At 37.8% G+C, this 12,508-nt stretch overlaps 1 long non-coding RNA gene across 1 annotated transcript; it reads left to right on the top strand.

Annotated features, from left to right (window-relative positions):
- Positions 1-10,631: 10,631 nt before the first annotated feature.
- On the top strand, positions 10,632-11,791 carry LOC123492923. Its single transcript, XR_006661929.1, has 3 exons — positions 10,632-10,709; positions 11,160-11,216; positions 11,684-11,791. It is a non-coding gene; the product is annotated as an uncharacterized LOC123492923 (long non-coding RNA).
- Positions 11,792-12,508: the final 717 nt, after the last annotated feature.

Below are 12,508 nucleotides of genomic sequence, written 5' to 3'. Positions count from 1 at the left end.
TTGGATTTCGCCCCAACCATAACACTTTGTATTCAGGACAAAAAGTTAATTACTTTGCCAATTTTGCAAAATCACAAACAGCATGCATGTATGTTTTGGAATGTTTTTATTCTGTACAGGCTTCCTTCTTTTTACAAAGGGGTTGAATACTTATTGACTCAAGACATTACAGCTTTTAATTTTTAATTAATTAATTAAGAAAAACTTAATTCCACTTTGACATTATAGGGTATTGTGTGTAGGCCTGTGAAAAAACATCTACATTTAATCCATTTTAAATTCAAGTTGTAACAAAACAAAACGTGGAAAAACTCAAGGGGTCTGAATACCTTCTGAAGGCACTGTATCTTAATGTGAATGCACTAACTGTAAGTCGCTCTGGATAAGGGCGTCTGCTAAATAACTAAAATGTAAATGTAGTCTACTGCACTCTTCAAATATATAATTTATAGACATCAAATGAACTGACTGAACATCAAGTTTGCATTAATAAATAGATTTGATCACTGCTTAAGTTGTAAATCGGGAGTTGCATGAACAAAAAAGTGAGCGCGAGAGAGCTCACTAGGGGGCTCTGGGGTACCGGAACAGATGGAAAAAAAAACAACATTATAGAAAAGCAGTGCATGCATGTCATCGCATTTGCGTAGTGGCATAAAGTAGTAGAGTAGAGGAGCTTGTATAAATTGCATACATGGGGAAATCTTTTTGTACTTTGATCCGGGAAGAATTTGACCTTTTGTACACACATTTCATGCAATTCTATGTCATTTTAATGACTGCAGACTTTAGCAGAATCGTTTTTAATACCATACAAAACGATCGAAATGACAGGCTACTTTGACACTGACAAACTGAGAATCTGAGATCTATAAAAACGACCTTGTCTTGAATCCATCAATAGCCTAGGCCTAGGTGTGTGGAAACAGGTGACATATTGTACATTATAAACTGGATGGTTCGAGCCCTGAATGCTGATTGGCTGACAGCCATGGTATATCAGATGATATTACCACTGGTACAACAAAACATTTATTTTAACTGCTGTAATTATGTTGGTAACCAGTTTATAATAGCAATAAGGCACCTCAGGGGTTTCCACAGCTAAAGGCTGTGTCCAGACACTCCCCGTTTTGTCTTGCATAAGAACAGCCCTTAGTCATGGTATATTGGCCATATACCACACCCCTCAGGGTTTATTGCTTAAATATGATGAGGAAATGATAGTCCTAGAAAAGCGTTCCACTTTCTTGGACTCACCCAATGATGTACAGCTCACTTGCCAATGATGGCTGATACTCTCCTCAATGTGCCAAAAACCTAACTCTCTTGTTTTACTTTGTAAAACAATGTTCGCTCAATAGGCCTATTTGGAAGTTGATCAAATATTTTGGTAGCCTACAATCAGATTAGAGTCTTCTCTTTTAAGCAGGAGCCATTTGCTTTCCAACCTGTGTTTTTCCGCGCAATTGTATTTGAAATATTGCAAAAAGCTTGTTCTGGCTGCATGCTGTTCACTGACAGATTTGGCGCGTTCCGGGGCTATAGCCTATGACTTGTGATTGGGCTACATAAACACATTCCACAGCTAGGCTCTCTTTTTCAAAGAAGCTATTGGTCCTCTGTGGCTAAATTATAGGCTTACTCCTGGTGTAGTGTTCTGAATTATTTAATTTATTTCTGAACAGACAGCAGTAGGCCTAATTCTATAACTTTGGCAAATGTATTTCAATTAATGAGGGGTGCTGCAGCTCCTCCAGCACCCTTCCCGCCGAATCCCACGGCTATAATTCTATAAGGAAATAAATGATGAAGTGCAACGCTGGAGAGATGAGACTTGCAGGCTCATGTCTAGCAGACAGAGGGAGTGAGATCATAGAAAGTGAATCTCATTCTAGTTCTGAGAGAGATACAGGCGCGTTCCTCTCTCTCACCACAGCAATGGCCACGCGTTGGTCTCAAACATTGGCTATAATGTTGCGCAAACCATGCGCCGCCTGAAAATCTACGTTTTCACATAACGTTTTTTAAAGGGAGGGCAGGAGAATTAATGAGGAGTAAACTAGAATGAACTCTGATCACTTTTATTATAATTTTTTACATTGCAAACAGTGAGAGGTACCGGATGTAGCGGGACAGGATCCGGCCAAATAGGTTCCTGAACAAAACAGTCAAAAACGGAGAGGTGCCAGATCCTGTTCCGTCAGGATCCGGCTCAAATTAAGCACTGGATTTGATCATTTACAAGTGAAGTGAGGGCTGTTTTTGAGTTGTTTTGAAACTTCTCTTTTGTGGAACCTCACGTGCACCCTGCAAACTCACCAGAGGCCTGAGTGTTGTGCTTCTCAGGCGCCACTCCGGGCAGTGTGGTGTTGGTGACAAAGCGTCAGCACATCAAGCCTAGACCCTAGACCTCTGTTAAAACAAACCTCAACTATGTTGAAATAAATAGTTCCTCTCTGAGATCTAATTTACTTCTCAGTCTCACCTAAATATAAATGCCGTAAAATATATACTGTATATTCAATTAAAAATCATATAAATCATTTTATTTTTTGATCTTGTAATTCATTGGTCATCATTTGTAATTTAATAAGTCCTATTTTTTGGTATATTACCTAAGAGTTGGTAGGAAAATATTCTGTACGCTTTGGTGCATAAAAGATAGCTGTATTATTATGACAATGTGATCAGGAAGGCAGGGAATTACAGGTCTATTGTAAAAAAATAAAATAAAGACATTAAACTTTAAACTCATTTTAATCAGATACAAGTCAAATTAAAATATAGGCTACATTTTAAAATGTCATATTGCATAATGCAATTGTAAATAGCAAATCTGTCATGATAGTAACTTTTCTCTTTTACAAATTGCTACAACAATTGAATGCAACGTTATTACTATTTCCCAGAGGTTATATGTATAGTGAAAACTTAGTAGAACCCATATTTCTACATTATATTCTGTATTTATTTTCCTTATGTACACTTTTGAGACAGTGCCAGTATATCACTCTATTGCAATGGTTAGAATGACGCAAAATACGAATATACACACTACATAATACGTCATCAATACTACATCATATGTAATCACTATTACATCATATGTAATCACTATTACATCAGATGCAATCACTATTACATCATATGTCATCACTACTACATCATAGGTAATCAATACTACATCTTAGGTAATCACTATTGCATCATAGGTAATCACTATTACATCATAGGTAATCACTACTACATCATAGGTAAGCACTACTACATCTTAGGTAATCACTGCTACATCATAGATAATCACTATTACATCATAGGTCATCACTACTACATCATAGGTCATCACTAATACATCATAGGTAATCACTATTTCATCATAGGTAATCAATACTACATCATAGGTAATCACTACTACATCCTAATAACAAATACAGAGTGAAGACTATCTGTATCCACTATAAATTGCCACAAGTAAAACAAATGTCATACAAGTTTAATAATTATTTCACTTAGTTATTTGTTGTTTGTCGTCCAGATTCATACTTCCTGCTTCAGGGTGACTATGGGCTGGAAAGAAAAATTGCAACCATCTTATTTTATTTATGTAACCATACAGGAAGTCATCATTGAGACCCATGTGTCTTTATTGAGTGAGCCCTGCAAGGAATGTGTTGTTTGGTTATGTAGTGTGTGTACTCAGTAAATACACTTGTCGCTATATAAGAAGTATTTTAAAGCTACAAGACCTGAGGGGGTGTGGTATATGGCCAATATACCACGGCTAAGGGCTGTTCTTATGCACGACGCAACGCAGAGTACAGCCTGGATACAGCCCTTAGCCGTGGTATATTGGCCATATACCACAAACCCCCAAGGTGCCTTATTGCTATTATAAACTGGTTACCAACGTAATTAGAACAGTAACAAGTCATGTTTTGTCATACCCGTGGTATAGGGTTTGATATACCATGGCTTTCAGCCATTCAGCATTCATGGATCAAACCACCCAGTTTATAAATATAATTATATGTACACTCCATGTTCAGACCAGTCAGTATAATAAACAGTAGAGTGTCCCCAGAATGTTCAGCCCAGTCAGTATAGTAAACAGTAGAGTCTCTCCAGAATGTTCAGCCCAGTCAGTATAATAAACAGAAGAGTGTCCCCAGAATGTTCAGCCCAGTCAATATAGTAAACAGTAGTCTCTCCAGAATGTTCAGCCCAGTCAGTATAGTAAACAGTGGTCTCTCCAGAATGTTCAGCCCAGTCAGTATAATAAACAGTAGAGTGTCCGCAGAATGTTCAGCCCAGTCAGTATAGTAAACAGTAGAGTGTCCCCAGAATGTTCAGCCCAGTCAGTATAGTAAACAGTAGAGTCTCTCCAGAATGTTCAGCCCAGTCAGTATAATAAACAGAAGAGTGTCCCCAGAATGTTCAGCCCAGTCAATATAGTAAACAGTGGTCTCTCCAGAATGTTCAGCCCAGTCAGTATAGTAAACAGTAGAGTCTCTCCGGAATGTTCAGCCCAGTCAGTATAATAAACAGTGGAGTCTCACCAGAATGTTCAGCCCAGTCAGTATAATAAACATAGTCTCACCAGAATGTTCAGCCCAGTCAGTATAATAAACATAGAGTCTCACCAGAATGTTCAGCCCAGTCAGTATAATAAACATAGAGTCTCACCAGAATGTTCAGCCCAGTCAGTATAATAAACAGTGGAGTCTCACCAGAATGTTCAGCCCAGTCAGTATAATAAACATAGAGTCTCACCAGAATGTTCAGCCCAGTCAGTATAATAAACATAGAGTCTCTCCAGAATGTTCAGCCCAGTCAGTATAATAAACATAGAGTCTCACCAGAATGTTCAGCCCAGTCAGTATAATAAACATAGAGTCTCACCAGAATGTTCAGCCCAGTCAGTATAATAAACAGTGGAGTCTCACCAGAATGTTCAGCCCAGTCAGTATAATAAACATAGAGTCTCACCAGAATGTTCAGCCCAGTCAGTATAATAAACATAGAGTCTCACCAGAATGTTCAGCCCAGTCAGTATAATAAACATAGAGTCTCACCAGAATGTTCAGCCCAGTCAGTATAATAAACATAGTCTCACCAGAATGTTCAGCCCAGTCAGTATAATAAACATAGAGTCTCACCAGAATGTTCAGCCCAGTCAGTATAATAAACAGTGGAGTCTCACCAGAATGTTCAGCCCAGTCAGTATAATAAACATAGAGTCTCACCAGAATGTTCAGCCCAGTCAGTATAATAAACATAGAGTCTCACCAGAATGTTGAAGTGCTGTCTGCACACTGCTTTGCTCTCCCAGTAGATCACCACCATGGCAACAAACAGTTCAATGACCAGGAGAACTGCAACAATGAATTTGATTCCATCAAATGCCTGACAAACAAAGTCAAGAGAATAGTAACTTAATACATTGTACATAACTACATGTTTCTTTCTGGTTTCATTTTATGTTGATAAGCTATTGTGGTTTGGTATTTTGTTTGTGGAGAACATTCACACAGAATTACAAAGCAAACAAACAATTCAATATCCGTATTGTGTGATCTGATTTGAATGTTTGTATTATTCCACCTCATTAACAAATCAATTCTAATTAATTAACTAATTGTAATAACCAGTGCTAATTAATTTACTAATTGGAATAACCAAACAATTAAGTAATTAACTCTGGGACCTCTGGATGGTCATCATGATAGACATGGAGAGTGCAGAGAACGACAGCAGTCACTGTCCAGAAACAGCTGATGATGTTCAAGGAAAATGACAGTTTGACCTGTTGATAGGGGAGAAAAACACAGAATCACCTCACTATTCAATTGGTATGTTTATGATATATTTGAGGTGTAATATTTTCATAATAATTTATAATAATTTAAATAATCAACAATTATTTCATATTTGATCCATGACTGAATTTAGATACGTTTGGAAAGCTTGAATTTACCACACACATATTGGAGAGTGACCTGCAGCATAGGTCAGCATTCCGGCAGCAACATACTTTATAAAACAAACATGTATTTATTTCCTTCATTATTTGAGAGACTGATTACAAATTCAATCAACAGTAAGTGTATGATCCTCACTGTAGAGTACACACTTCACACACAATGCACACTGACAACAAGAGAGAATAACAGCTAGAGCTGAGGCAAAGCTTTGGTCCAACATCAGCTGTATCAACATATGTCTAATCCAATAAATGATGATAACATGAACAACTTTGTGGGCTGATTGCAGTGGTTCTTACCAGGACACTGGGCATGGTGTAGAACAGAACGAATGTGCTGTGCTGGACAAGCAGTAGCTCCAGAATCAAGACAAGGACTCCAGCAAAGAGCTGAGCCGCCTAAAACAAGAAGAAGATGTAATTAGACTAACAGACAGGACGGTTTCCTGGACACAGATTAAGCCTAGTCCTGGACAAAAAATCACGACCCTGTATCTGGGAAACCGGCCCCTACATGAACATATATCAAATGTTCAACGTAACTTCTGCTCATCATGAATGTATTTTAATAACCCACAGATTAGCCTGCCTGAAATAAATGTATATTCGGCTGTAGAGGAACGTTTGCCATTCGTACCCCAAGAGCTTTGGGCTGACCCTTGAGGAAGACCTTGTAGACATCTTTGAAGACACAGTGGAACGTCTCAGGCATCAGCTGGCCCTCCTGAGCATCTCTGAGACTGCCCAGAGGTATGGTGATGACCATGCACTCATCTGACTGAAATGTGTACTTCATTTACCTGGTAACAATACATTTCATTACAGGAAGAAAAAAACATCTACTGTATAGTAATCATCTCCAGCACCAACGCAACATCAACATATGTGAAAATTGTGCATTTCCATGTTTTGTAGTAAAGAATATAGAGGAAGATAAGTGTTTCCAATGACATCTTCAACTAATTAGTAAACAATTAGTAGGTAATTAGTAGGCAATGCCTCCTCATAATTGGTCAAAATCACACGATGCACAACAGTGATGTCATTGGAAACACTTATCTTTCTCTATTTTTTTTAATACAAAACATAGAAATGCACAATTTTCACATACATTGATGTTGGGGTGGTGCTGGAGATGATGAATATGAACTTTCTCTTTAAGACATTTTTAAAATTGTTTTTATTTAACTAGACATCATGTAGACAATAACACTACTGATGTAATAAGGACACTGTAATGTAACATGTCACCAATAATAACTATCTGAATAATATTGCTGAAATACAACATAAACTGTTGTAATAACTCTATGGATATTGTAATTAAATGGTAACATGTCATGATGAAAGGTAATAGTAGAACAAGCTTTCATGAAGTTTACATACCCACTGCTGTTTGTTTCTAACTTTATGGAGGAAGTCACACTTGGACGGCGTCTGTGCTGTTCTGGTAAGCAAGCTGTGATGGACAAGGACATGTTCATACACACGCACACAAAAAGAGAGAGAGAGAGAGAGAGAGAGAGAGAGAGAGAGAGAGAGGGAGAGGGAGAGGGAGAGAGAGAGAGTGCAGTGAGAGAAATTCTGTTTGTTGAAAACACTAAAGCTGAGTGGATGGGCTCTGGGTACAAGGTCAAGGTGAACTGAAATCACAGGTGCAAAACCTCTTCAGACAATGAACAGTATACATACAACAAAGTTCATTGAGTGTTGCAGTGTGTTTTTGAGGCTTCACAGCATCTCTGTCATCACCTGAAACTGAGATGAGGTGTGAATGAAGGAGTCAGGCGCAGGAGGTAAAACACTGAAGTCCAGAGTTTATTCCGTTTACATATATCAAACGCACCCAGCGTCAAAACGAAACTATTACAAGGGAAATATTCCACCTTGGCAAAATACAAATGGAAGAGACGCTCAACCGAGCTACTTGCTCTCTCAATGAAACAAACACTCACAAAGACAAGGGGAACAGAGGGAACACTTATACACATACTAATTAGGGGAATGTGGTGTGATTGACAAGACAAGACATGACAAGTGGAGTGATGAGAATGGGATCGGCAGTAGCTAGTAAGCCGGTGACGACGAACGCCGAAACCTGCCCGAACAAGGAGGGGAGGCAGCCTCGGCGGAAGTCGTGACAGAAACTAACACCACGTTTGTGGTTTGAGCAATTGGAGGACATGGAGCCTCAGCAGATATTTCATATTATAGGGTGGCCATTGTGATTAACGGTTTAGAAGAGCTTCCTTCACGTCAATGGAGGAAATCGTGAGAAACTAAGTGCCTCTCTCTGACCATTACAGGGAGGAGGCACAGTGATGCTGAAGATGGCACTTCAAGCGTATATTTTTTAGGGACAACAATACGAGCCTTAAATAAACTCTGGTGAGTGTGAATGTGAGACATGTCAATATAATAGTAATAATGATAGTTTTAATGTAAATGTTTATCATATGAATGTAGTTGTCAATATTTTATGTTAATGATCCTATATGTAAAGGTAGGCGAGAAACTCTCGGACTTCTCTCACAACAGTTTCAAGATAAATGTAGGCTATAATGATTGTTTTGATAGGATGATGATGATGATGATGATGATGGTGGTGGTGTTGATGATGATGATGATGATGATGAATTTAGGAGATAAAATCATGATGAAGACTATTTTGGACAATAATACATTGGATGATGATTGTTATGATTGTTGCAATCCAACAAATAGACGAAGGGTATATATATATATTTCACATTGTTATGATTGCGTTACAATTTCAGAAGTGTATACTCATCAGTGAAACAACATCATGTTCCCACAGGTATTGTGACTGAGACGTCATGGCTTGTGCAGACATCCCTATGGACATCCTGGGTCCTGAGGCTGAGGAGCAGGAGTATGAGGAGGCCGGGGACCAGAGAGGAGAACCACTGATCAAGTATTACCAAGCCTCTGAACTAATGCCTGCTCCCAAAGGACCCCTCCATGACCTGTTACTGAAGCAGCCTGCAGTGTTGGGGGTAAGAGCATAGATACTAACAGCTCTATATAATACCATATTATACTGCTCTTTATCTATGGGCATAGCCACAGGAAGTAGTTTGGGGGTGGGGGTTCTTCGCCGACTACGGGACTAGTAAAGGCCCGGCGCACTACTTCTGTGATTATATATATTAATTTTGTATTAATATATATTTTTTGTTATTTTTCAGGGTGTGCTGCAGCACCCTCAGCACCACTACTTCCTATAGCTATGTATATTGGTAAGACTCAGAGATAAGCCTTTACAATGTCTCTGTTATATGTTAAGTGGACATGCACAGTGAGGGGAATTTATAAGAGGAACTAATGCAGTTATTAGGATGCTTTTTTATAAGATAAGTCTTTTTTGAATGGGGAACTGTTAACCAAATGTTTTTCTTTTAATAGAATGTTTACTGTCTCATGAGTTCTCATGGTTCTGGGCATGTACGAATGCCGATCTCAAGTTCATGCATAATTTAGGCTCCTTAGTTTGGATTTGTGTGAGATTTAAATACCTTATCATATAAGTAATGTATTATACACTGTGAGGTTTAAATACCTTATCATGTAATTCATGTATTATACACTGTGAAATGTAAATACATTATCATGTAAGTCATGTATTATACACTGTGAGGTTTAAAAACCTTATCATGTAAGTCATGTATTATACACTGTGATATTTAAATACCTTATCATGTAAGTCATGTATTATACACTGTGAGGTTTAAATACCTTATCATGTAAGTCATGTATTATACACTGTGAGGTTGAAATACCTTATCATGTAAGTCATGTATTATACACTGTGAGGTTTAAATACCTTATCATGTAAGTCATGTATTATACACTGTGAGGTTTAAATACCTTATCATGTAAGTCATGTATTATACACTGTGAGGTTTAAATACCTTATCATGTAAGTCATGTATTATACACTGTGAGGTTGAAATACCTTATCATGTAAGTCATGTATTATACACTGTGAGGTTGAAATACCTTATCATGTAAGTCATGTATTATACACTGTGAGGTTTAAATACCTTATCATGTAAGTCATGTATTATACACTGTGAGGTTTATATACCTTATCATGTAAGTCATGTATTATACACTGTGAGCAGGAAAGAGATGTAATGACACTGTTTACATGAAACATTTTCACTGAAATTCTCTTCCCGAAATTTCAGAGCATCCTTCATCATTAAATGTCAATTCATAAATAACTACCAGACCCAAATGTAAATGTGTAACAGTTAACTATATCAATATATGACAGGACTGTGTACCAGTTAACTGTATAAATATATGACAGGACTGTGTAACAGTTAACTATATAAATATATGACAGGACTGTGTACCAGTTAACTATATAAATATATGACAGGACTGTGTAACAGTTAACTATATAAATATATGACAGGACTGTGTAACAGTTAACTATATAATTCAGGATAGAGATAAAACAAAGCAACATTTGTGTATGTTTAGTTAGAGTGGTCTTGCTTCTAGTAGCACACAAATGCATTTAATAGAAAATACATTTATGGATGATAATTTCCAATGGTTTATTTGTGAGGGTTTGTGTTTGCAGATGATGAGCGGGCTACTAAGTGTTGCAGTAGGAGTTGTGTTTGCTGCAACTCGGGAGGCAAGCCAGTCCCTTTTAACCATGTTCAGAGTTGCACCCTTCACTGGACTATTAGTAAGTAGTGGTAGGGTTGTCTTTTAGTCATTACATGTTATTTGTTTTAATGTCAAGGACCACTTTGGAAATACTGCAAGTCTTCTGATGAAGGTTTTCAAGAGTATTACGCTGGGGTCAAATTCACAGCTTGTTGAATGCATATATTATTTTTACCCACAATTCAATAGCACTGACTGAAGGGTTGATATTTAAGGGTGAACATGTTTTACATTAAATTCTGAATGTCATATTCTTATTTCAGTGTATTATATATTGATCATGTAACTATCAATAAATTATCATTTCAGCAATTAAGTAAAATCAATTAGTAAAAAACTCTGTTCACCCAAAATTCTGTTCATAAAGCAATGGTAAAATAATGATTAATCACCGCTTATAAAACCTATTGATAATTACTGTCAACGTGAAGAAATTTAAATGTAATATTTTCTCTCTCTCTCTCCTCAGTTCTTCATCGCTGGGTTGTTATCCAACCTGTTGTTCAAATTCCCCAGACTATTACCTGTGAGTCAATAGTTTTACCTGTGAGTCAATAGTTGTACCTGTGAGTCAAATGATCGCAATGCAGAAAATACCCAGTGGGCAACACAGATTGAACTACAACACAGATTGAACTACAACACAGATTGAACTATAACCAGATAAACGTCATAATCACTGCATTGGAACCAGTTTTGCCCCCTGGGTAGATTAGATTACAATAGATTAGTTTAGATTAGAAAAACCTTACACAGTATACTGTACATAGGAATAAAGACAAAATCACAAATTAAAAGTTAAAGGTTTTAATTGATTAAAGATTCAAAAATGTGTTAATACATTGACTGTTCTGATATTCATGTTTATATTAGACTAGATTTAATACAAACCTTGATTGAATCCTTGGAGGCTTTGATGAGTTTCATTTCATTTTAACACACAGTAGCCGTTAGTGGAGGATCCGTGTAAGGCTCTGTCTTATGAACCTATAGGTCTGCCTGTGTGTCAACATTGGCTGCATGGTCGTAGCAGTAGTTGGAGGACTGTTGATATGCGTTGACTTGGCCATAACTTCCTGGGATCCCAATGTTCAACATCATACGAAGGTTATTAGTTATAAAAGCTGAATTTTTTTCAAAGTTCCCATACTGTAGTACTGGAATAGGGCACCATTTGGGATGCATGCTTGATTGTCTGACATGTTTTCTTCTTCTATTTGTTTGACTATGAGCCGTTGTGTTTCTGTAACAGCTGGAGATGCTGATGCTCTGTGTGTTGGTTTTGGAGGTGACCCTCTCTGCTGTCCTCTCCTTCTGGATCCGGGTAACGAAACGCAGCCATTCCCTGTGAGCTTTTATCTGTCTGCCAACTATACATGGACGACCACATCCAAATATAAAGGGATTTTTTAAAACGTTTTTGATATTGAGAGAGTATGTCAATGGGGGAAGATATGTTGTGTCAAAGGGCAGTGCCGTAGTGAAGGGAGTTATTATTATAATGTAGTCTCTACTTTATTGTAAATTAACCATCATCCGTATTTCCAAGACAGAGAGTACTCTAAAAACCCAGCAACTGTTTAGTTTAGACCATCAGTATGTGCCCCAATGTATGAGTAAGTACAGCAGCCTTAGATTTCTTTACCCACTATCCAGCCTATGTACGCTAATGGTGAGTCCTCAAAAAGGGACTTCATTTTTAGATGCCCCTACGCCTATCTGTGGGTTTTTAGAGTACTGTCTCAACTTCAGTGATTGCCTGCCTGCCTGCCTGCCTGCCTGCCTGCCTGCCTGCCTGCCTGCCCTGCCTGCCTGCCT

This window comes from Coregonus clupeaformis, chromosome 17 (genome assembly GCF_020615455.1).
Source record: "Coregonus clupeaformis isolate EN_2021a chromosome 17, ASM2061545v1, whole genome shotgun sequence".
In the NCBI taxonomy this organism is placed as follows: Eukaryota; Metazoa; Chordata; class Actinopteri; order Salmoniformes; family Salmonidae; genus Coregonus; species Coregonus clupeaformis.
Note: the sequence above shows the minus strand (reverse complement) of the source record. Positions and strands in the feature narration are given on the sequence as shown.